Genomic DNA, 23,517 nt, shown 5'->3' on the forward strand with positions numbered 1-23,517 from the left:
GCTCCTATCATAATTCTTAGCTGAAGTTCCACTTACAGAAATCTTCTTTGACACCCCTGTCCTCCTGCTTCTCCCAGAACAGGCTAGGATTCCAATTACATAGTCTTACTATGCACAGTAATTTTACTTCATGGCAGAAATTATTTATGTTATTATTTATTCAACATAGGCCTCCCATTTGGGACTAACAGTCACTCTTGGGTATCTTTCTACCTCCCCACCAATAATAGTACTTAGTACTGAATAAATATAAATTGAATATATAAATTTGACCCTCTTAGCATTATTCATGTGAGAAAAAGCTGAGGTTACCAAGACAGGCTTAGTCCAATCATGATTCACATCCCCAGGCTAGGGGAGCGACTCTTATACCTTGAGCACAGAGCTACCTCATCCTTGAACAAAATTAATGTTCTGTGAACAAGAAAAAGGGGAAGAGGTGGCTATTGAGTAAGCTACCAGTGCTGTCTACCAGAATTTCCAATTTATCACTGTGATAGACTGCTCACCTACTTTGGCTTTCATCAGCCTGAGAAAAGCAAGGCAGAGCCATCTGGAGATAAATTTGTGGATGGAGGAGTTTTGTTTTGTTTTTAACTATAAAGAGGAAGAAACACACTGTATTAGTCAGGGTTCTGCAGAGAAACAGAACCAATAGGATATATATAGATATATATATAAATATATATATATATGAGGAGATTTATTATAGGAATTGGCTCATGCGATTATGGAGGCTGAGAAGTCCCATAGTCTGCTGTCTGCAAGCTGGAGAACCAGGAAAGCTGATGCTATAATTCAGTCCAAGTCTGAAGGTCAGAATGAGGATCTGCTATGTCCAAGGACAAGAGAAGGTGGACATCCCAACTCAAGAACAGAGAGAGAATTTCCTCTTTCTCTGCCTTTTTGTTCTGATAGAGCCCTCAACACTGGTGAGAGTAGATTTCTTTCTCAGTCTATTGATTCAGATCCTAATCCTTTTAGGAAATACCTTCACAGATACACTCTGAAACAATGTTCTATCTTTTGTCCACTCAGGTTGACACGTAAAATTGACCATCACACATGCATTATTAACCAACATTCACAGACATTTTCCTGCATCATCACATTTGGTCTTCCCAATAATTCTCGACAACCTCATTAAGTTGCTGGTATTCCTCACCATCACGCATAACTTACAAAGGAGAAATCTCAAATCAAAAAGGTTAAGTGGGGATCCCCGGGTGGTGCAGCGGTTTGGCGCCTGCCTTTGGCCCAGGGCACGATCCTGGAGACCCGGGATTGAATCCCACATCGGGTTCCCGGTGCCTGGAGCCTGCTTCTCCCTCGGCCTATGTCTCTGCCTCTCTCTCTCTCTCTCTCTCTCTCTCTATCATAAATAAATAAAAATTGAAAAAAAATATTAAAAAAAAAAAGGTTAAGTGACTTGTCCAAGGGTGCTCAGAAATCATATGACTTGGAAAGGTACACAGATGTTCTTATTCCCAAATCCAAACTCTTTTCTCTATACCAGTGTTCCTTGGTATGAACCTTACCTGGGAACGTGTTAGGAAAGCAAATTTGAGGGCCTTACTTCAGACCTAATGAATCAGAAACTCTGGGAGTCCAGCCTAGCAATCCATGTTTAACAAGTTATCCAGGTGACTCTGTTGCTCCTAAAGTATGAGAACCACTGCATTACACCCTACTACCCAAACTACTTTCCTCTAAGTTGGTCAATTCCTTTTCTAGTTGTTTTATGATTTGAAAGAAAAAGAAAAATCCGCCTTTGCACTCAGGTATATCATAAGAAGTCAAAGTTGGCTTTACCCTGCTTCTAGCCTCAAAGGGCTCTTGAATTTAGGAATGCATCCATTAGGCCCCATTTCCAAGGTTACATTCTTCAGCCAAATGAACAGTGGCCAGTTACTCCCTATATACAGCCTGACTTTGATTTCTGTGTGAGCAAGCAAAGCAAGTGAGTGAAAGTCTGCATCTCATAGAACTTCTTCTCCTTAACAATGAATTACAGTAAACTCTCTCCTCTGCCAAAATGAAAGCCCTTTACCCTCTATTTCCCATTTACTTCTGCGACCCAACCTTTTTACCACAAAACCTGCAGTATTTCTCCTTCTTAAGAAAACAAAAACCTAAAAACATTTCAGTAACTAATAATCATCTCTGACAAAGATGCCCTAATTCTAGCACAAGATAAATCTGTCTTCTTCCAACTTTGCCCCTGTCTTTTGCTACATTATCAGCACTGCAATGATTCTAACCCATTAATCAGGGGCTTACACCCTGCATATTACCTCTTCTCCAGATTTCTGGCATATTTGTGAGAATAAAAGGAATCGCCGACCCAAGGTCAATTTCAGTCCCAACTGATATATTGGCAAAGTCTGTGTCTCTCTCTCCCAGTTCTGAGCCCTGGTGCTCTTTATCAGTATCCGCCTGACCATAATGGTTATCTACAGGCTTTTCCTTCTGCTTAGTTTCTCAAAGTTCTATATTATCATGTTTTACCATATTGTTTCCCCCAAAGAATGTCTTACACTTTAACCTATTAAAATGTACCTCCACACAAGAAAAAAACATTGTGCTGGCTCTGAAGCCGGGCCAGCATTATATAGCTGATGACCTTGCTCAGTTTCTCATCTATGAGATAGGTTATATGTGGTGGTTCTCAAGTTCCAGGGTACATTAGAATTACCTGGAGAGTTTATAAAAAGAAAAAGAAAAACAGAGTTCTGGGCTTCCCACTGAGTTTCTGACTCAGTCAGTCTAGTGAAGAGCCTGAGAATTTCCATTTCTGACAAAGGTCCCAGGTTATGCTGATGCTGCTTGTCTAGAGATCACACTTGGAGAACCACTGAAATAATGTTATTAGGATGAAAAATCCTATTTGTAAAGTGCCTGGTTCAAAGTAACCACTTAATGAATGTTAGTCTCTTGTCCTCCACCTCTATTCCACATGTCCTCAAAGCAAAGGAAATAGATGATAAAAATGAATTAATGACATTGGGTTTGAATGGAATTGAGCTAAATGCAATTATCTCTGGGCAAAGCCTTTCTGGAAATAAACCAAAAGAGATATTTCTGTGAGAATAAACTAAAGGAGATATTTTAGGTAAATGAATCTTTAGAAGCTATTGATAAGTATTGGCAAAGGCATCAGACAAAGGACATTTCTACACATTGTCAGGAGAAAAATAACAGAATATATAATTTTAGAGGACAATTTGGTAATACCTACCAAAATGTGAAAGATACATAAATTTTGAGCCAGCATTTCACTTCTAGAAATACGTCCTTCAGAAACACATACAGATGCACAGAAATATAGTGCAATATATTTGCATAACAGCTCCTAAACCCAAGTATATATGAAATGTAATTTTTTTTTCCTGTAAGTCAACTTGATTTATACTTCAAGCCCATTGCACTAGGTGGTAAAAATAAATCCCATTCATTTCAGGATTCATTTCCTGACATTTTTGTAGAGTTGCAGCTGAGAACCAGGGGGCGTGCACATAGCAGAGGCATTGGGGTATGTACAGATAATTGATCTTATGTCATCATCCATCCATGCTGTCATCTCCTGCCTTGGCCACCATTCGGTTAGTACTCATTAGATTTTATATACAGATTACTGCTACCTTATTGCATGATTTGTTCCTTGCAGTCCCATCCTACCTGCTGCTTCTACTACCCGCATACCATGCCAACTGCTATGGAGGCTGAGACCCTCACTCTTTTTTTTTTTTTTTTTTTTTGACCCTCACTCTTTTGATGACACTTTCAGATGCTTGGGATTGTTGTGATGTTTCTGTGTCTTATTAATTCTGAGATTGTCTAGGGCTCTAATCAACTAATAACTTCTTATTTTCTTTTTTAGTCCTACGTACTGAGTAAATCAATAAAATTTAATGGCCAATTTTGAAAGCGTCACAGATTTGCCATTTGGAACCTTGTATTGCTTTAGTTTTTATCAAATACCGAAGAAAGGAAAATAACCATTTTGATGGTGAAAAATCTTGTTTTCAAGACAAGTCCCAGATGTAAGCCACTCCTTAATCAGTGACTCAGTGATTATAACTTAGCAACATGCAAGTCTGTGTTAGCTATATATAGCTCTATTTTTGTATGCATTGAAATGAGCCTCTGATGGTCAAAATAGTTTTGTATTTTCAAAACGATAGCAGCTGTTTATCCTTAATTTTGAGAATAATTTGGGGGAGTTATGTACTTTACTTTTTACCCAAAAGACAGGAATGACTTCACTGTTTAGATACAGAAAGAAATATGTTAAATCGTTCAACCAATGCTGCTTGGAATAGACTTCTTTAAAGCATATTTTGATTGTGTAACTGTTCTGAACTAAACTTGGCTTGTGAAGTCTCTGGATGTTACATAACTCCTGAAAAATACAAAAGTAAGAAGGAAAGACAGAATTAAATAAAAGACAATAAGGTTGACGCATTTCAGCATACATTTTTTTTTTTAAGTAGCCATAAAGTGCCAGATGTTGTAATACAAAGATAGCTAGAACACAGCTCCTTCAATGACTTGGACTCGGTGGGGAGAAAATCAAGTAATAGAGACAAAATTCCAACAAACAATAAATACAAAGTACAAAACCAGATAGCATATACCCTATCTGAAGAAAGGCTTCACAGTGAAGGTCATATTTAATCTGTGGTGGAAGAGGGAAAGAAGCATGTTCAAAAAACAGGGACAGAATTTACCAAGATAGGTGTCATTAGACTACAAGCTCTGCGTTAGGAGGAAGAATGTCTGATTTACCTATTATATCTTTAATGCCTAGAAGAGTGATTGATGCATGAGGTAATCGATACATATTTGTTGAATGACTGAAAACATGATTTCAAGTAAAGGTAAGTAGTTCCAGTTTGTTTTACTGGACTAAAGCACAGAGAGATCGAGGTTAACTGATAAGAGAGTCTAGAAAAGAAGATAAAGATCAAACGCCTTAACTTTGATCTTTTAAGGAATTAGGATTTTCGTCTTAGAGACAATGGGAAACCATTAATAGCATTTGAGTAGGGCAATGACACAAATGAGTATGTGGTAGCATGTTGGAACTAGAGCTAAGTGCTTGGAAATAGGGCACATAGGTGAAGACGAGTGCAAAGTACTGTTATCATATCATATTATAAAAAGAACAGTCAATTATTCAGACAACAGACTATGTTGACCTCCCTTGACCATCACCCCCTTTCCCACAATCACATACAAGCAGCACTGGGAAAAATGAAAAGAGGGAGTGTAAGCTTTTTGGTGAGGAGGAATGCCCCTCTTTTGGCCAGCATATCTGGACAACCTTATAGTTTCTACTCCTTCCTCTAACCTCCATGCCTTTTCACAGGAAGCCATGAGAAATAAAATGGTCCTCTTTTGTTCTTTCCAAGAGTCACAGGACTTGGGGATGATGATCCTCCTCCCTCCCTTTGAGTTTTCTTCACAGGCAAATTATAAAATAGTCCTTTTGGCTAAGCAAACTTGCTAGGTAAGCTTCTTGCTTTCATACATTTCTAGACTAGAAAGAGAGAGCAGCCTCCATGTTCCAGTTCAAGAGTTACCTCCAGGGTATACCAATCAAACATTCCCAATGATTCACCATGTTCTTTACTGCATTCTGATGTTCCACCAGAGTGGTTTCCAGGTATCCGATCAAGCCTCCAACCAGGAATAAAAATAAAATTCATCACTCCATCTCTCTCAAGGACCCTCAAGATCTTATTCCTAACCCTTAACCTCTAAGCCTCATTACTTGACTGGTAGGGGTGGATGGAATGAGGACATAGGAAGGAGGTGGGAAAGCTTCTGTCTATAAGCATTGTTCTTGGGAGTCATTGTTTGGTTGAATTTGAGATTGCAGGAGGCATAATTCTCCCATATTTTAGTTTAGAGGGTGATTTAGCTGTTTCTGGCTGTTCTCTTTGAAAGTTAAGGTAATTAGCACTTCTTGTCCTTATCTATGAGTCCAAGAAGCCAATTTCAGAGCAATAGGAAAAGTTTCACTCAACATTTACCACTGGTTCCCAACAGGAATATAATGCAAGCCACATATGCAATTCTTTTTTTTTTTTTAAAGATTTTATTTATTTATTCATTAGACACAGAGAGAGAGATAGGCAGAGACACAGGCAGAGGGAGAAGCAGGCTCCATGCAGGGAGCCCGACGTGGGACTCAATCCCGGGTCTCCAGGATCACGCCCTGGGCCAAAGGGCGTGCTTAACCCCTGAGCCACCTGGGCTGCCCAACACATGCAATTCTAAATTTTTCTAGTAACCATATTAAAAGAGATAAAACGAAAAAAAAATAAAAATAAAAAATAAAAGAGATAAAACGAAATAATTGAATTTTATAGTATACTTCAAACCAATATACCCAAAATATATTTCAACATGTGATCAATAAAAAATTATTGAAGAGATAATTTTTATTCCTTTCTTCATACTGTCTTCAAAATCTAGTATTTACTTTATAATTACAGAATATCTCAATTTGGTCTAGACTCATTTCAAGCGCCCAGAACCCATTTTAAACAAAGTTATTTATGTTATTATAGATTATCTTGTGACAAAAGCTAACAATGGTTCCTTACAATGTGCATAGAATAAATCCAACTTCCTATTATACATGTATTTGTGTTTTAGACAATTGAGTGAAAGGGAAGATACCTAATGCAAGTCTCCTTCTTTTTCCACAGGCTTAAAAATACCACCTCCTAGTGTGTCCTTACTTACTAAACAATTATTTATAAACTTTGTTGTTTTAAAATACCTGAAAGGACTATTTTTTTTTGTAAGTCACTGCCTAATTAGATAGAGATAAATTTTCGGAATAACTTTTCTGTAAATTTTGTACCACAACTTAAAAAAAAAAATCGATGGAATTTGTTATCTCTTAAAACACAAATCAAGCTTTTCTTCCACAAAGGCAGCTCAGTGTCACCCTTCGCAGATGGATAGGTCTACTTTCAATGGCCTGGTATCTGAACACGGGCTGGATATGCCCCATCTGCTGTTTCAGATTTATTTCTTCAGACTGAGCAAGAATGAGTCAAGAATCAAGAGTAAAACTGCAGTCATTACCTTTTAAACTTATTTATTTTTTGTTGTTGGTTTGGCAAGTTGCCTCATTTCACAGAGACTTTATGAGGTGCTTATGTTTTACTTTTGAAGGTGAGAACTGTGATCTAATCTGTATTCTGTGTGTTGCTTAGTACACTGGGGGTGCATAATAAATATTAAACAGGAAGACTTCATTGAATCACTCTATACCGTACACTTCCTAGTTTATCCATTGTGCCAAGCTTCCACTACAGAACCATTATGAATAGATGGGTGGCTGGATAGATTCACAAGTGAATTTATTTGATAGTTCGCTGCCAAAATTTTGCTACCTATAATGAAATCATATTTCTTGGTCTTCTCCCATGAATCACAAGGAGAACAGTCTCACTTACATTAATATGAAGCCTAAATTTGAACAAATATATAGTAGGCTCTCTATGTCTGAAAAAATTTAAAGCAGAAGTTAAAGCCCAAAAAACTCCATTTCCATCAACTCATAAAACCAGAACCTCCAAAATGACTTTCTGGCACCTCAAAATCAAAACATTTTAATAATATCAGGATATATGGAAGCTATAACATTGATTCCAGTTTATTTGAAATTGAATTATATTCAGCACATTTTTAATGCTAAAAATGTTTTATTCCTTGAAGCAACTAATCTTTTAAACTCATTGATTTTACAAGATTTTATAGAGCACCTATTATGCTCCAGGCATTGTTTCCAGGCTCTGAAAAACATAAAAAAATCCTGCTTTAATGGAATGCACATTTTATTGGAATATTTAACTCAATAGGTACTCAATCAAAATATTTAAAACACTTAATATAATCAACTATTTTTTTTTTAATTCATTCCCACTTAACAGAAAATCCACAAGGTATGTGGTAGAGTTAGGGCAATCATCAAGATTATTTGATACAAAGCTTGTTCTTTTCACGAAACTGTGATAAGTACTTGTCTTTTTATTCAACTTGTCCAGGATTAGGTTAGGAAAGCTACAAGGTCTCTTATAACTCTACAACATTTTTCCTCCTATGTTCTATAATAGGCTATTGTAATCCAAATAAATCTCAAGAAAATCAGGTTTCAATTTGAAAAATGAAGATAATAAGGCTAAAAATAATACTGAGAAAGCAACCCATTCCTAAAGGGTTCTTAAGAGGAAAGCTTATGAAAAACTTGAGCATAAAAATGCAGTAAAGGGGATCCCTGGGTGGCTCAGCGGTTTGGTGCCTGCCTTGGGCCCAAGGCACGGTCCTAGAGTCCCGGGATTGAGTCCCGCGTCGGGCTCCTGGCATGGAGCCTGCTCCTCCCTCTGCCTGTGTCTCTGCCTCTCTCTCTATGTCTATCGTGAATAAATAAATAAAATATTTTTTAAAATATTTTTAAAAATGCAGTAAAATCATGTCCTTATAGATCTGATTAAGATGATAGAAATTATATTGTAAACTGGAACCATTCCATTTTATATTCAAATATATTAACCTGTACTCTTCCAGAATTGTTCTGAAATGTTTCTCAGGTTAAGATTTTATTATCTGCCTATATATCATATATGTCCATATTATGAGTTCCCTTTGACCTCTTCAAATAATATGACTTTCTCCCTTCTCTGGAAAGCCTCCTACAGTCAAACTGCTTCACACTGTCTTAAATGCCTATTACAAATATATCTGTGTCTTAAAAGGTTAGCTTAAAAGGTGGTAGAGAGGGAAAGTGATGTAGGAGACAAACAGGAGATTGGGAGAGACAACTCCTTAATAATTAGAGACCATTCAATTATTTAGAAAATCACTTGTTTTAAAATTTTTAAGAGAAATGTTGTTCCAGATGGACTGTCTTTTTATTTATTTATTTATTTATTTATTTATTTATTTATTTATTTATAAAGATTTTATTTATTTATTCCTGAGAGACACAGAGAGAAGCAGAGACATAGACAGAGGGAGAAGCAGGCTCCATGCAGGGAGCCCAATGCAGAACTCAATCCTGGGACTACGGAGTCATGCCCTAAGCCAAAGGCAGACTATCAACCCTTGAGCCACTGGACTGTCTTCTTTAAATAAAGCCTAGTTTCTAAAATTTTTCTTTGAATTTCGTATCACAGCTTTAAAAATTAAAATTAAAAAAATAAAATTAAAATTAAATTAAATTAATTAATTTAATTAAATGAATAATTAAGTCTATTATCTCTTAAACCACCAATCAACCTTTGCTGAGTGAAGAAAATCAAGGCATCCCACTTGCAAATGAAAGGATGGATCTACCTTTCAATACCACAATATCACAACATTCTGAACCCCTAGATTATCTTCTTAATTCTACTCTATATTATAACTGCTTTCTGAAATTTCTGTTTCTTAAAGAAGTTGGTATCTGAAAATCAAAATGATACCTTCCAGTTGCCTCTCTGAACTTCTCTTGATTTCACACATCCCAAAAGCATTTGTTAAATTGTTTTCTCTACCAGACGCTATTTCACAGACACGCAAAAATGATTGTCATATTACCTGCTCTCCACTCAGAGCCTAGATAAGAGAGATATGAGAAAAAATGGAGCTAAGGGAAGTGATAGAGATGTGCATACTCTCATGAAAGTATTGTGAAAGGGTCTCCAGTCTAGGCTAAGGACTCAGTGAGGAGGTTTCTCTGGTGAACATGGTGCTCGAGAGAATCTGAAAGTGATTGGGATTCCTTAGGGAGGCATGTAGGCAAGTTGCCTTTGCTCTTTCCTGAAATTTATACTCATCGTGAAACTCATTGGTATATTCCATACTCTTCATGTCTCCCACTCTATATAGTGAGTTCTATAAATCAAGACCCATATCTGGCACAAATTTCTCTTTTGAACAGAGTCTAAAATCATGTCTTTAAGACATAAACTCTCAGTCAAGCAGTCTCATTCTGCAATACATAGGTGATTTGGGATTAAGAGATGTATAAGCCCAGTGAAAAGGTTTATATTAATTACTTCAGAAATACATCTTGCAGGACCTGACATTTTTCTCATATTGAAGCAGATATAGGCATTTGAAGCCTTTTAAGAAATAACTGAGTAACTCTCAATTTCCATTTGCTTACTGAATCAAGAACCATGAGGTAACCCTAAGGGAGTCATTTTCATTCTGTTCAGCATGCATTTTGTCAAACCTCACATCAGAACGGGGTACACAACATAAACGAATACTGAATGGTGCTAAAGAGGGTAACTTTTCATACCATATATCAAAATGATAGCACTGAAAAATCGATGCAAGACAAAGCAATTTCAACCCAAAGAGACTGATTGAACTGTAGCTTCCTTATCCCTCTGCTCTCACCTCCCTGGTCAGTCCCAAGATTTACAGCAGAATGCTAACACATGGGTTTGTATTTGGGTATAAATGCACACACACACACACACACACACAATTCTGATAAATTATAATCTGAATTGCCTATAGCAATGATGTCTGATTAATATATTAGAATCAAAATGCTTCTTTATTACTTTTCCATATTTTCTTTTTTTTTTTTTGCAATGGATGTGGATTACATTGATCATCAGATCTATTGTGCTATTAAAATTCTCACCTCAACTTTCCTCATTCTCCATGTGTGATGTGTGTCCTATAGGTTCTCTCTATTCCCAGCCTCATGACTTGGACCTTGGTCTCTAACCAGTGTATTTGTCATGAATAGGAGATCCTCATGACAAATTTAAGCTGGAAAAGGGAGAAGATGGTTGAAATCAGGAATGCTGGAAAAAGACATTTTGTATTTTATTTGCACACAAGTGCTGGTTGATATCTTCTTTATTTCTGGGTTCAGATGCACTGAAAAGCCTGACTTTGTCTATGTGAAATGTCAAGTCACACATGCTGTGTGTAGTGTTCTTAGACTCCTATAGCAAGCAATGGGTTTTGTCTTCTTGGACCTTCAAGCTTCAAAGTACAGTCATCATACAATATTTAGTTTCCTCTATTTTGTGGATGTTACTCTAGACTGTAACATCCTTGGAAAGAGGCCATGTTTTCCCCTTTTGTAACTTTACAGAGATGAGACCACAGCTGGTTAAACAGAATGCCCTACTCACTTCTTCAGTATCATGGTGAGAAAGCCGAATGCCCCAGGGAATTAAAAAAAAATGCCATATTTAAAAAGACACCTTTCACATTCTTTTAAAAGATTGCCTCTGGAAACATGTATATATGACGGGTATTTAGAGATATTGCTTATGACAAATAGACTATTTACCAATCTATACTTCATTATAAACAAAATGATGATGAAAGTATACGCTATTATTGTTGAAATCATTCATACAAATAAGATAGACTGTGTCTAAATCAAACATAGCAATGTAAGACAACCAAAAAAAAAAATTGTCTCTTCTTCAGCAGTTAATTTCTGAGTCAAGAAACCAGTAGATCTTGGCTTGCTTGCAAAGGGTTATTTCCTTTGGAAGAAGAGAGAGGACACATAGCATATCTGACAGGTCGTCATCTCATAGGAAACACAAGTATGGAGCAGAAGGTGGTGCTTCCTCATGAATTTAAAATATGATGCCAGGACAATTTCTAAGATGAAAACTAAACTAGTTCAGGGCTTTGAAAAGGATAAACTCATCAGGAGCAATCCCTTCGCTGTCCAAACCGAGGAGCACTCACATTACATTCTTTAAACAGCAGAGCCCCCAGAGAATCTTGAGGACTACAAAGTGAGAGTCAGACTCCAGACTCCAGGGTTGGGGGTGGAGAAACAAGCCATGTATGCCAACAATGATTCTCACTCAGCATTAAAGACTTTTTCAGGAAGTAAATCAGAGAAAAAGATCTAGCAACCACATGCCACTCAAAGATCTCAGGTTTAAAACAATTTCATAGCTCTCGTTGGCCTGACTCAAACATTGGCAGGGAGGAAATGGTCTGGTAGGGCATTGCTTCTCAAATCCGAGCACCCAAAGGTCTTGTCTTCCAGGGGATGCTGACACTCCAGGACTTGAAACCAAGTAGCAAGCTCCTGGATTACCACTGAGCCCTCAAAGGTACACTGAATCTGTTGGGTTTCAAAGGGATGGGAAACCTCTGTCCCACCTCAGAGCTGGTTGTTTAAACTAGTGGAAGGGGGCACTGGACGGGGCTTGCACAGCCTCTGAGGTGATGGTAAGCTCCAGGCCTGACCTAGGGCTCTGCCCTGTTGGTAGATACCCGGCACTTGCTCAGGCCACATTTGATGCATGTGATGCACAAGGAGGGGGAAACCCTATTCCTTCTGTGGCCGGAGGCTCAGGGCTTCCAGGACCACAGCTCAGACAGTGGAAGTCAACTTCCTCCCTGCCCACATGGCACTGTGACCTAACAGACTGTGTCTTCATTCCAGGAGAGCAAGGGGGGCACAGGAGGAAATGCTACCCCTTGTTCTTATGGCCTCCCAGACTTTCCTGAAGACATTGAGTCTTTTCCTCCCATCCCCATCTCAGTGTGGAAAACTGGAGCCAGACCACTGTTTCAGTTCACCATTGCCTCATCTGCATGACTTTCCAGATTCCTCTTTGGGCCCAGAAATGTCGCAGCCTCTGACCTGTAGTGCAGTCTTTGACCACCGTTGATGTTCTTGGCCCTCAACACCATTGTACAAATCAGAAGGTGACCCTCTGCATGCATATGAAGAGCAAGGCTCAATTCTGCCAGGAGAGTGGGGCTGGATTGAAGGTCTGGCTGGCTCCCAGTATGAGCTTGGGCAAGGAATCACCTGTACCACTGCTCCTGTATCTTCCCTGCAGCTACCCATAGCCCCAGCACCATCAGCCTGCTGAGAACCATCCAGACCCCTGAGTGTGCATCCAGTTCTCAGTGAGTAGATGACCCCCAGGAACAAAAGTGCATGGAGCTCTACCTAAATGACTTGATGCCCAAGTCCCTGAGGCATCTAGCCTTTCTCGGTTCACCTGAGGTTCCACCTTGGGGTGAGCCTTCTCCTCCCAGATTCTTGTCTACCTATCTACAAGGTTTGCAGGATAGGAAGTCTCGAGGAGAACCAGGGAGGAGGCTGAGGCTGCTAGTGGTTCAGAAGCAGCCAGCGTGGGGTGTTGTCCTAATGGTTCCCATGCTTGACTGAGATGCCTCCTCTGTGTTCCTAGCTTGGACTCTGCCCCTGAACCCAACAGGATGAGAGCAGCCTGACTCACGCTCCTGCCCGTGACAGGGAAATTATGAAAAACAGCTTGAATTGTTTCCAGACCTCCTCATGAATTCTGTGTAGTATGACCTTAAATATACTAGGTAAGCTGGAAACTTAAAATAGTTCAGCTCTTAGAATTTGGTCTTCTCCTTAAGTTGCATTTCTTAACTGGTAAGGTTTGGGTTTTCTTTGTTGATATAAAAAATAAATCCAAGGCCAAAATCCCATAGATTTTGAAGTGAAATCCTCATAAAATGGTTTAATTTGCCATTAATAGCCATCCTGTTGCTATCTGGCTTAATAATTATTTAGAAGAGTACTTTTGGCTATTTATTCATGATTTTGTTGTTGACTTCTATTTTATTGGATTGACTGGAAAATATGGTCTCTGTGGCTGTGAGATGAAGTATATAATTCACAATTGTATATGCTCTGAGAATGTAAAAAAATAATTCACATTCTCCATCGAATACAAATGTTTTAAATATATATATGTTTGTAAATATTTGAAAAGTCTGCTGATCTTATTTTTAATGCACTACGTCTTTACGTGATTAAATTATCTTTATTGTTCCAGAGGATTCTGTTTTATATATTTTGATGCTGTGTGTCTGATGAATAAAAATATTAACCTCATTTTGGACTACAGCTTTTATCATGATATAATAAGCCCTTTGTCTCATTTAATGCATTTGTTGAATGCTTTGCTTTATCTGATATAGCAATATTGTTAGTCCTTCTTACTTTTTTATTTGCATTTGCCTTTATGATTCTGCACATCCTTTTCAGTCTTTATCTTCATTTTATTTCAGGTGGGTTTCTTATAGACAATACACATTGTATATATTTTGTAATCCAATTTGATAGTGTTACATGACAGGGAAATGTAGTTCATTTGAATTTATTGTGAAGACTAGTATTTTGGTTTTATTCTCATCATTTATAATATTCACTATTTGTTAGTTTTTCTATTTTTACCTCTCCCTATGTTCTTGCTTATCATAGTAAGCTTTTTGCTATTCCTTGTTTTTCTTCTCTTGTCTCACTTTTAAATATTATTTTATGATTCTCCTAAACACTTACTTACTATTCTAATAAAATTACGATCTATGCATTTTTATCAATACAGAAAAATAAGTCACTGTAGCCACCACGATATTTAATTTGTCATCACCTCCTGTCCCCTCTTGTCCCCTCCTACCCCTTTGGAGGGGAAACATTCCCACCTGTCCCTATCCCTTCATCCTGAGAAAACTCTCCATCCTTGCCAACAGCTGATATTTGGGTTTTGCATCAAAAGTTTTGTATTATTAATGTTTCATATCCTGGCTAACTTTTCTGAGACAGCATTTGCTTCTGTTTAGGAATAAGTACTTAAAATTTAAATATATTCCAGTCATAGCATCTTATCCACTTATTTTATCTTTGTATTTTAAAATCCATAGCATCTCATGGTTCGACATTAGGATATCCATCACTATGATTCATTAAGTAAATAAATTAAAGATGGAACATCATATTGCCTTTTTATGCTTTTGAGTTTAGTAATATCCTTTCACATTCATAATCCAGATAGCGAGATAAGCAGGATTTTATGCACCAAGGCTTTCCCTTCATTGCTCTTCCAAACTGAAAAAATAAAACATTGCTGCCAGTTTAGCCAACAGTTAAACTTTACTGCAAAATATTTTGATACTCTTTCCTGCTAAAGTGACCTGTGACTCACATGGTGATGCTCAAATCCCATTTGGGAATTTAGCAAACTAGCAGATTCTGCAACATGAAATCCTATGAGATTTGGATGTGCATTTGTCCAAGCCCGCCATAGGGGTTGATATTAAATATTTCACAAATACTATACCTTCCAGGAATTCACATTTTCTTTATTGAATGTAGAATTGTGAAATCTTTAAGAAATAGCTGAATCATTACTTCTTGACTATCTCCTGCTTGTTAAAGCAGGACTATAAAATAGCTCAAGGGAAGCACTGAGAAATTTGCTTTCATTATACTCAATAGCCTGCATCTGTCCAAAACACATATGAAAGGATGTGGACAAATATAAATTAAAATTGAATTTTGCAGAAGAGGTTGAAGAACTTCCCCAGAATAAATTAAATATATAAGCTGAAATTTGATGTAAGGCATGAGCTCAGTCCTACAGATGGACTGTAGCAACTTTGCAGACATTTTTCCTGTCTTCTCTTTTTATTTTCCCAGACTTCTACAGATTTGCTAGGAAGAATAAAAAGATGAATAGATTCTAGCAGTGCTAAAGGTGTGTAAATAAGAAATGGTATACTTACCATTTCTTCATTAATAGTAAGTATGTAAATATTTGCAAATCAATCAAATGATACACTACATAAATAAAAGAGAATAAAAACCATATGATCCTCTCGATAGATGCAGAAAAAGCATTTGACAAAGTACAGCATCCATTCTTGATAAAGACTCTCAACAAAGTAGGGAGAGGGAACATACATCAACATCATAGAGGCCATTTATGAAAAACCCACAGCTAATATCATCCTCAATGGGAAAAACTGAAAGCATTTCCTCTAAGGTCAGGAGCAAGACAGGGATGTCCACTCTTACCACTATTCATTAACACAGTACTGGAAGTTCTAGTCTCAGTGGTCAAACAAACAAAAAAAATAATAAAAGGCATGCAAATCAGCAAGGAAGAAGTCAAACTTTCACCATCTGCAAATTACATGGTAGTCTATATAGAAAACCCAAAAGACTCCACCAAAAAATTGCTAGAACTGATACATGAATTCAGTAAAAGTTGCAGGATATGAAATCAATGTACAGAAATCTGTTGCATTTCTATACACTCATAACAAAGAAGCAAAAAAAAGGAATCAAGGAATCAACCCCATTTACAACGGCACCAAAAACCATAAGAAACCCAGGAATTAATCTAACCAAAGAGGTAAAAGACCTGTACTCTGAAAAGTATAAAACTTTTTTTTTTTAAGTATAAAACTTTGATGAAAGAAATTGAGGATGACACAAACGTATGGAAAAACAGTCCATGCTCATGGAATGAAAGAACAAACATTGTTGAAATGTCTATACCATACAAAGCAAACTACACTTTCAATTCAATCCCTATTAAAATACAATCAGCATTTTTCAAAAATCTAAAAGAAATAATCCTAAAATTTATATGGAACCACAAAAGACCCTGAATATCCAAAAGAATCTTGAAAAAGAAAAGCAAAGCTGGAGAGATCATCATTTCAGACCTGAAGATATATTACAAAGCTATAGTGACCAAGACCGTATGGTACTGGTACAAAAATAGATGCATAGATCAATAGAACAGAATAGAAAATCCAGAAATGAACCCAAAACTACATGATCAACTAATCTTTGACAAAGCAGGAAAGAATATTCAATGGGAAAAAAGTCTCTTCAACAAATAGTATTGGGAAAACTGGATAGCAATATGTAAAAGAACGAAACTGGACAACTTTCTTACATCATACACAAAAATAATTTAAAATGGATGAAAGACATGGAATGTGTAAATGTGAGACAGGAAACCACCAAAATGGTAGAGGAGAACACAGATGGTAATCTCTTTGACATCTGCCATTGCACCTTTTAGTAGATACAGCTCCTGAGGCAAAGGAAACAAAAGCAAAAATAAACTATTGGGAATTCATCAAAATAAAAGGCTTCTGCGCGGCAAAGGAAAACAATCAACCAAACTTAAAGGAAACCTACAGAATGGGAGAAGATATTTGCAAATGACATACCTGATAAAGGGTTAGTATCTACAAAGAACTTATAAAACCCAATACTCCAAAAACAAAAAGCAATTTTAAAAAATGGGCAGAAGACATGAATAGGCATTTTTGCAAAGAAGACTTCCAGGCAGCTAACAGACACATGAAAAGATTCTCAACGCAACTCATTGGGAGGGGAATCCAAATAAAACTACAATATTACCTCACACCTCTCAGAATGTTGTTGGTGAGGATGGTGGAGAAAGAGGAACACTCATGCACGGTTGTTGGGAATGCAACCACCACCACAGAGTGGTGGTACAGCCACTCTAGAAAACAGTATGGAGGTTTCTCAAAAAGTTAAAAATAGAACCACCCTAGGATCCAACAATTGCCCTACTAGGTGTTTGCTCAAAGAATATAAAAATACTGGGCAGCCCCAGTGGCCCAGCGGTTTGGTGCCGCCTTCAGCCCGGGGTGTGATCCTGGAGACCTGGGATCGAGTCCCACGTCAGGCTCCCTGCATGGACCCTGCTTCTCCCTCTGCCTCTCTCTCTCTCTCTCTTTCTGTCTGTCATGAATAAATAAATAAAATCTTTTAAAAATATATAAAAATACTAATTCAGAGGGATACATGTGCCCCAATGTTTATGGCAGCATTATCTACAATAACTAAATTATAGAAAGCCCAAATGTTTATCAACTGGTGAATGGATAAAGAATATGTGGTATACACATATATAATTATATATATATAATTATATATATATATGACTTTTAGCCATAAAAATGAAATTTTGGGCTGCCTGGGTGGCTCAGTTGGTTGGTTGAGCATCCAACTTTTGATTTTGGCTCAGGTCATGATCTCAGGGTCATGAGATCACGCCCTGCTTCAGGCTTCACGCTGGTGTGGAGCCTGCTTAAGATTCTCTCTCCCTCTCCCTCTGCCCATCTCCCTATCTCTAAAAAACAAAACAAAGCAAAAAAATGAGATGTCGCCATTTTGCAACAACATGGATGGAGAATATTACGCTAAGGCAAAATAAGTCAGAGAAAGAGAAATACCATATGATTTCACTCATCTGTGAAACTTAAGAAATGATAAAAAATGAGCCTGGGGGAAAAAAAAGAAAGAGGCAAATCAAGAAACAGACTCCTAACTATAGAGAACAAACTGATGGTCACCAGAGGGAGCGGGGGGATGGGCGATATAGGTGATAGGGATTAAGAAGGGCACTTGTGGGGCAGCCCGGGTGGCTCAGCGGTTTAGCACCTCCCTTCAGTCCAGCGCGTGATCCTGGAGTCCCAGGATCGAGTCCCATATCTGGCTCCCTGCATGGAGGCTGCTTCTCCCTCTGCCTGTGTCTCTGCCTTGCTCTCTTTCTCTCTCTCTCTGTGTGTGTCTCTCATGAATAAATAAATAAAATCTAAAAAAAAGAAAAAAAGAAAAGAAAAAAAAGAAGAGGGATCCGGGGGTGGCGCAGCGGTTTGGCGCCTGCCTTTGGCCCAGGGCGCGATCCTGGAGACCCGGGATCGAATCCCACGTCGGGCTCCCAGTGCATGAGCCTGCTTCTCCCTCTGCCTATGTCTCTGCCTCTCGCTCTCTCTCTCTCTCTCTCTGTGTGTGACTATCATAAAAAAAAAAAAAAGGAATCAAATTTTTTTAAAAAAGAAGAAGAAGAAGAAGAAGAAGTAGAGTACTTGTGATGAGCACTGGGTGTTGTATGGAAATGTTGAATCACTATATTGCACACCTGAAACTAATATTATGCCGTATGTTAACTAATTGGAATTTAAATAAAACCCTAAAAAAACCCATTTCATGATTGGATTGTTTGTTTCTTTGGTGTTGAGTTTAATAAGCTCTTTATAGATCTTGGGAACTAGCCCTTTATCTGATATGTCATTTGCAAATATCTTCTCCCATTCTGTAGGTTGTCTTTTAGTTTTGTTGACTGTATCCTTTGCTGTGCAGAAGCTTCTTATCTTGATGAAGTCCCAATAGTTCATTTTTGCTTTTGTTTCTTTTGCCAATCCAATCATGAAATGGGCAAAAGACATGAACAGAAATCTCACAGAGGAAGACATAGACATGGCCAACATGCATATGAGAAAATGCTCTGCATCACTTGCCATCAGGGAAATACAAATCAAAACCACAATGAGATCCCACCTCACACCAGTGAGAATGGGGAAAATTAACAAGACAAGAAACAACAAATGTTGGAGAGGATGTGGAGAAAGGGGAACCCTCCTGCACTGTTGGTAGGAATGTGAACTGGTGCAGCCACTCTGGAAACTGTGTGGAGGTTCCTCAAAGAGTTAAAAATAGACCTGCCCTATGACCCGGCAATTGCACTGCTGGGGGATTTACCCCAAAGATACAGATGCAGTGAAACTCCGGGACACCTGCACCCCGATGTTTCTAGCAGCAATGGCCACGATAGCCAAACTGTGGAAGGAGCCTCGGTGTCCATCGAAAAATGAATGGATAAAGAAGCTGTGGTCTATGTATACAATGGAATATTCCTCAGCCATTAGAAACGACAAATACCCACCATTTGCTTCGACATGGATGGAACTGGAAGGTATTATGCTGAGTGAAGTAAGTCAATCAGAGAAGGACAAACATTATATGGTCTCATTCATTTGGGGAATATAAATAATAGTAAAATAGAATAGGGAATAGAGGGGAAGGGAGAAGAAATGTGTGGGAAATATCAGAAAGGGAGACAGAACATGAAGACTCCTAACTCTGGGAAGACTCCTAACTCTGGGAAACGAACCAGGGGTGGTGGAAAGGGAGGAGGGCGGGGGGTGGGGGTGACTGGGTGGCGGGCACTGAGGGGGACACTTGATGGGATGAGCACTGGGTGTTATTCTGTATGTTGGCAAATTGAACACCAATAAAAAATAAATTTATTATTTAAAAAACCCTAAAAAAACAAATAGATTTGTCTAAGGACATGTAAGAAATGTTTTTTTTTGAGATTATTAATAAATTAAATATCTTATTTAAAAAAAAACAAACTTTTTTCAACTTTATTGATTAAACACAAAATCTTCAGTTTTAGGTAAGTTAATATTAAGAAGACACCGAATATTAAATGGAGAAATGCTTCATAAAGCCTGATGGTTAGAGAAGTTCTAGGCTCTCAATAACATGATAGATCCTTGGGACGCCTGGGTGGCTCAGCGGTTGAGCTCGGCCTTGGCCCAGGGCGTGATCCTGGAGTCCCAGGATCAAGTCCCATGTGGGGCTCCCTGCATGGAGCCTGCTTCTCCCTCTGCTTGTGTCTCTGCCTCTCTCTCCCTGTGTCTCTCATGAATAAATAAAACCTTAAAAAAAAGATAGACCTTTAATAGTTCACTGGACTCCCCCACCCCCCAAAAAAAGGAACCTCTTTCAAATGTATGCTCTCAGCATTTGTTTCAAATAGCATTTTTGAAGTCTGCTGATTTATGAATATAAAGTCCTCCTCCCCCTTCTTGCTTCATAGCAAAAAGTCTCCTCTCCTCAACTGGAGTTCACAACCCCTCCCAGGGTGTCGCGAGCCCACTTCTTCCCTGAGGTCAGGAGACGGTTGTTGGTCATTTGGACGTTTGGAGGAACTGAATGAGGTAGTAGCCAAGCTTTGGATGGGAAGGCTCTTACCCTTCCTTCTGTCTTTAAGAGCAGAAGTTAGTAAATGACAAAGCTGTGTTCTGAGTTCTAGTCTGCGGTGATTGTACAGCATAGAATTACTCACATGTATCATTTTAGGAATCAGGACAAGGGGATTTGATAAAGGATTTCATGTCACTAGAGGGCAGAAATATGTACGGTGCTTGTAACAACTAGATATTGAATGCATCTACCCATCTTAAACTAACAAATCATCCGAATAATGCTTTCCTAAATTATTCTTGAATATAGTCAGTGTAAAGCAAATGACGCTCAATTATGGTGAAGTTTTAAAAATGTGGGATTTAAGAAGTTTTGAATTCATAAAAACAAAAATATTTTAATAAAGACAGCTAAAAGCAATTGCTAATTACTTATTCTAGGTTAAAAAGATTTATTTAATCATTTCAAGAACCTTTTTTTCCCCTAAGCCTACATTTTGTTATTATTATTTTCTCTGGAAAACTACAGTAATCACTGACTCTTCTCAAGTTTCTTTGCCTTTCTGACATGCATTCTTTCATCCCTTTGCCATTATTTTAGTGAGGATGGAGACAAGGAGCCATAGGGGGAAAAGAGCAACAAATCTAACTTAAGATGTGAATCCCTAATGAAAAATAAAGATATTCTTGAGCCTTGGTTCAAAACACATATTTTTTAAAGTTGTAACTGTGTTTTTGGCCTCATTCTCGTTGGTCCCATCAGCCAGTGGCTTCTCACTTTCCAGGCAGAGCTGAAAAGCCCCTTGTCAGTGCAGGCACGGACCATATAATGCATCATCTATCTTTGAAGTGGAACAAACACAACCCATCCAAAATGAATAAGAATACATTATAGCAGACTGGTGGTTGTCAATAAAGATGTTTTCATAGCAACTATTCATTCAAACACAATAAGCAGCCACAGTATTCTCTCTTCTCCAAATGACAAATACCTGCCCCACTAAATCATGTCCTCACAAAGTGAGGAGACGGTTTCAGACTTTGAATCACTTGACATTGAAGAGAATTCGAATACAAGGAAATCTCTTCTTTATATAATTGTTCATCCAGTTTGCATTTTTTTCCCCTAAAGTGTATGCTTTTAGACATCTGTACGATGCGAATGGTGAGCATAATGGCTAAGGATTTTGTTGGTGATGCCTTTCCATGCTTCATGTTAACAAACATCACAAGAACTCATAGGATGCTAGTATTTAGCTTGTAGGGACCGAGAGAATAAAATAATACCCCTAACATGCTCACAGCACAGCGGCGAAATAAATCCTGGCTAAGTTATTATCATAATTTGAAGATGTGATTTGCATTACTTTGTTATAAGTAATCGAAAAATATTTTATTTGCTGGGCGATGAACCTTGAGTATTCAAAGATTTCTGCATAGACAGCTCGGTCCTCGGGACTGCCTTTTGAGATACAGTTCTTATGCTGCAATCTCACAGACAATGGTCTTATAAAATTCATTAAAATTGGAAAAACAGACTTCAAAAAATACTCCTCACTAAAAGGTTTAGTTTACACTGAAAAGGAAGCCGTGATCAACTGTCCTCTTGAGAGGGTGATGCTCAGAGAGAGCAAATTCCCGAATGTTTTCTGCTTGTTTAAAATACTTCAATGACTGTTGACGTGGAAAATAGGGCTATCAAATTTATTTCTGTTTTCCCTAACCCAGTCTTTACAATTCATCGTAGATTATAGACAAATACTTAGAAATTATTTTAGCAGACAGTGCTTCTTAACAGTGCTATGTACATAACAATATTTCAGTATCAGAGACTTCTACTCCATTTTCAACCCCAAATCCAGCATACGTGATCTAACAAGGAGTTATTTTTCCAACGATAGACATTATGATATGATCTTTTGCCCCCACTTTGCGCCAGCAACTGCACTATATTTTATTGTTGTCTAGATCATCAGGAGCACAAAAGTGTTCAGCAATAAGCTCCGGAGACATGCTAAGGAGACAGCTAAGGAGAGGGGAATGATGTTTCATGTGAAGTGTCACGGCATTCTCATTTCTGTTCAATGAAGGAAATCTGCTTCTGAAGCAGGAGAGAGAGGTTCTTGTCTCATGGAATCCAGGAATGAATCTCATGGACAAAGGAGAGTGAGGAAAGTTTTATTAAGCAAGGATACAGAAAAAGTTCTTGGGAGGGAGAGGGGTCCCCCAGGGTTGCCAATGTGGGCCTCCAATTGACAGTTTTTTTATTTAGAATTGACCAAGGAGCTTGTGGCCTCATCATTCTTATGTCTTGGTTTGAGTAAGGACTGCTGATAACATCTTTAAAAATGGGCTTATTTCTTCCTTGGGGTCTGGTTACAATGGGACTGCCTTTAAAAGACCCCACTTCTGATGCCCAGGGTGGGGTGGTCTGGTTTGTTCCCTTATCTCTGGTTTCCTTACACCTCTGCATTTCTGGGATTCCTGTGAGCCTGATCACATAGCCCCCTACCTATCCCTTCCTACCTAGCCCCACCGGTCCCTGACTCAATGAGACCCTTCAGATGTACATGGTGGGTCCTATACTTGGGTGATGATTGCCAACATGTATCTGGGGATAGGGCTGGGGATAGAGATAAGGGAAGTTTCCAAAGGAACTTTTATATGCTAAAGGAGACTTACTGGATCCTGGGGGTCGGACTAAGACTGCCTTTTGCCCTTAGCAAAGTGTCAACATCCAGGCAGTTGAGTCCCTAGGGGAATGTCACTCTGCCTGTTTCAAGGACCTGCCAGTGGGCTGTGAGTAGTAAGGAAATGTAATACTTTTTCTTCTGCCTTTGTTTCCCACATCCCTTTCATTTCAAACCCCAATAAAAAAGTCTTTCTTCCAGATGAACTAAGCTAAACAACCCATCGTGG

General features: G+C 38.3%; 1 long non-coding RNA gene across 2 annotated transcripts; it reads left to right on the plus strand.

The window, feature by feature from the left end:
* Window positions 1-3,378: 3,378 nt before the first annotated feature.
* Window positions 3,379-14,661, plus strand: LOC144302254 (uncharacterized). 2 transcript variants are annotated; one of them, XR_013369091.1, is made up of 3 exons: window positions 3,379-3,602; window positions 12,050-12,116; window positions 12,452-14,661. It is a non-coding gene; the product is annotated as an uncharacterized LOC144302254 (long non-coding RNA). The 2 variants fall into 2 exon arrangements; XR_013369092.1 differs by having other exon boundaries at window positions 3,379-3,532.
* Window positions 14,662-23,517: the final 8,856 nt, after the last annotated feature.

This window comes from Canis aureus, chromosome 31 (genome assembly GCF_053574225.1).
Source record: "Canis aureus isolate CA01 chromosome 31, VMU_Caureus_v.1.0, whole genome shotgun sequence".
Lineage (NCBI taxonomy): Eukaryota > Metazoa > Chordata > Mammalia > Carnivora > Canidae > Canis > Canis aureus.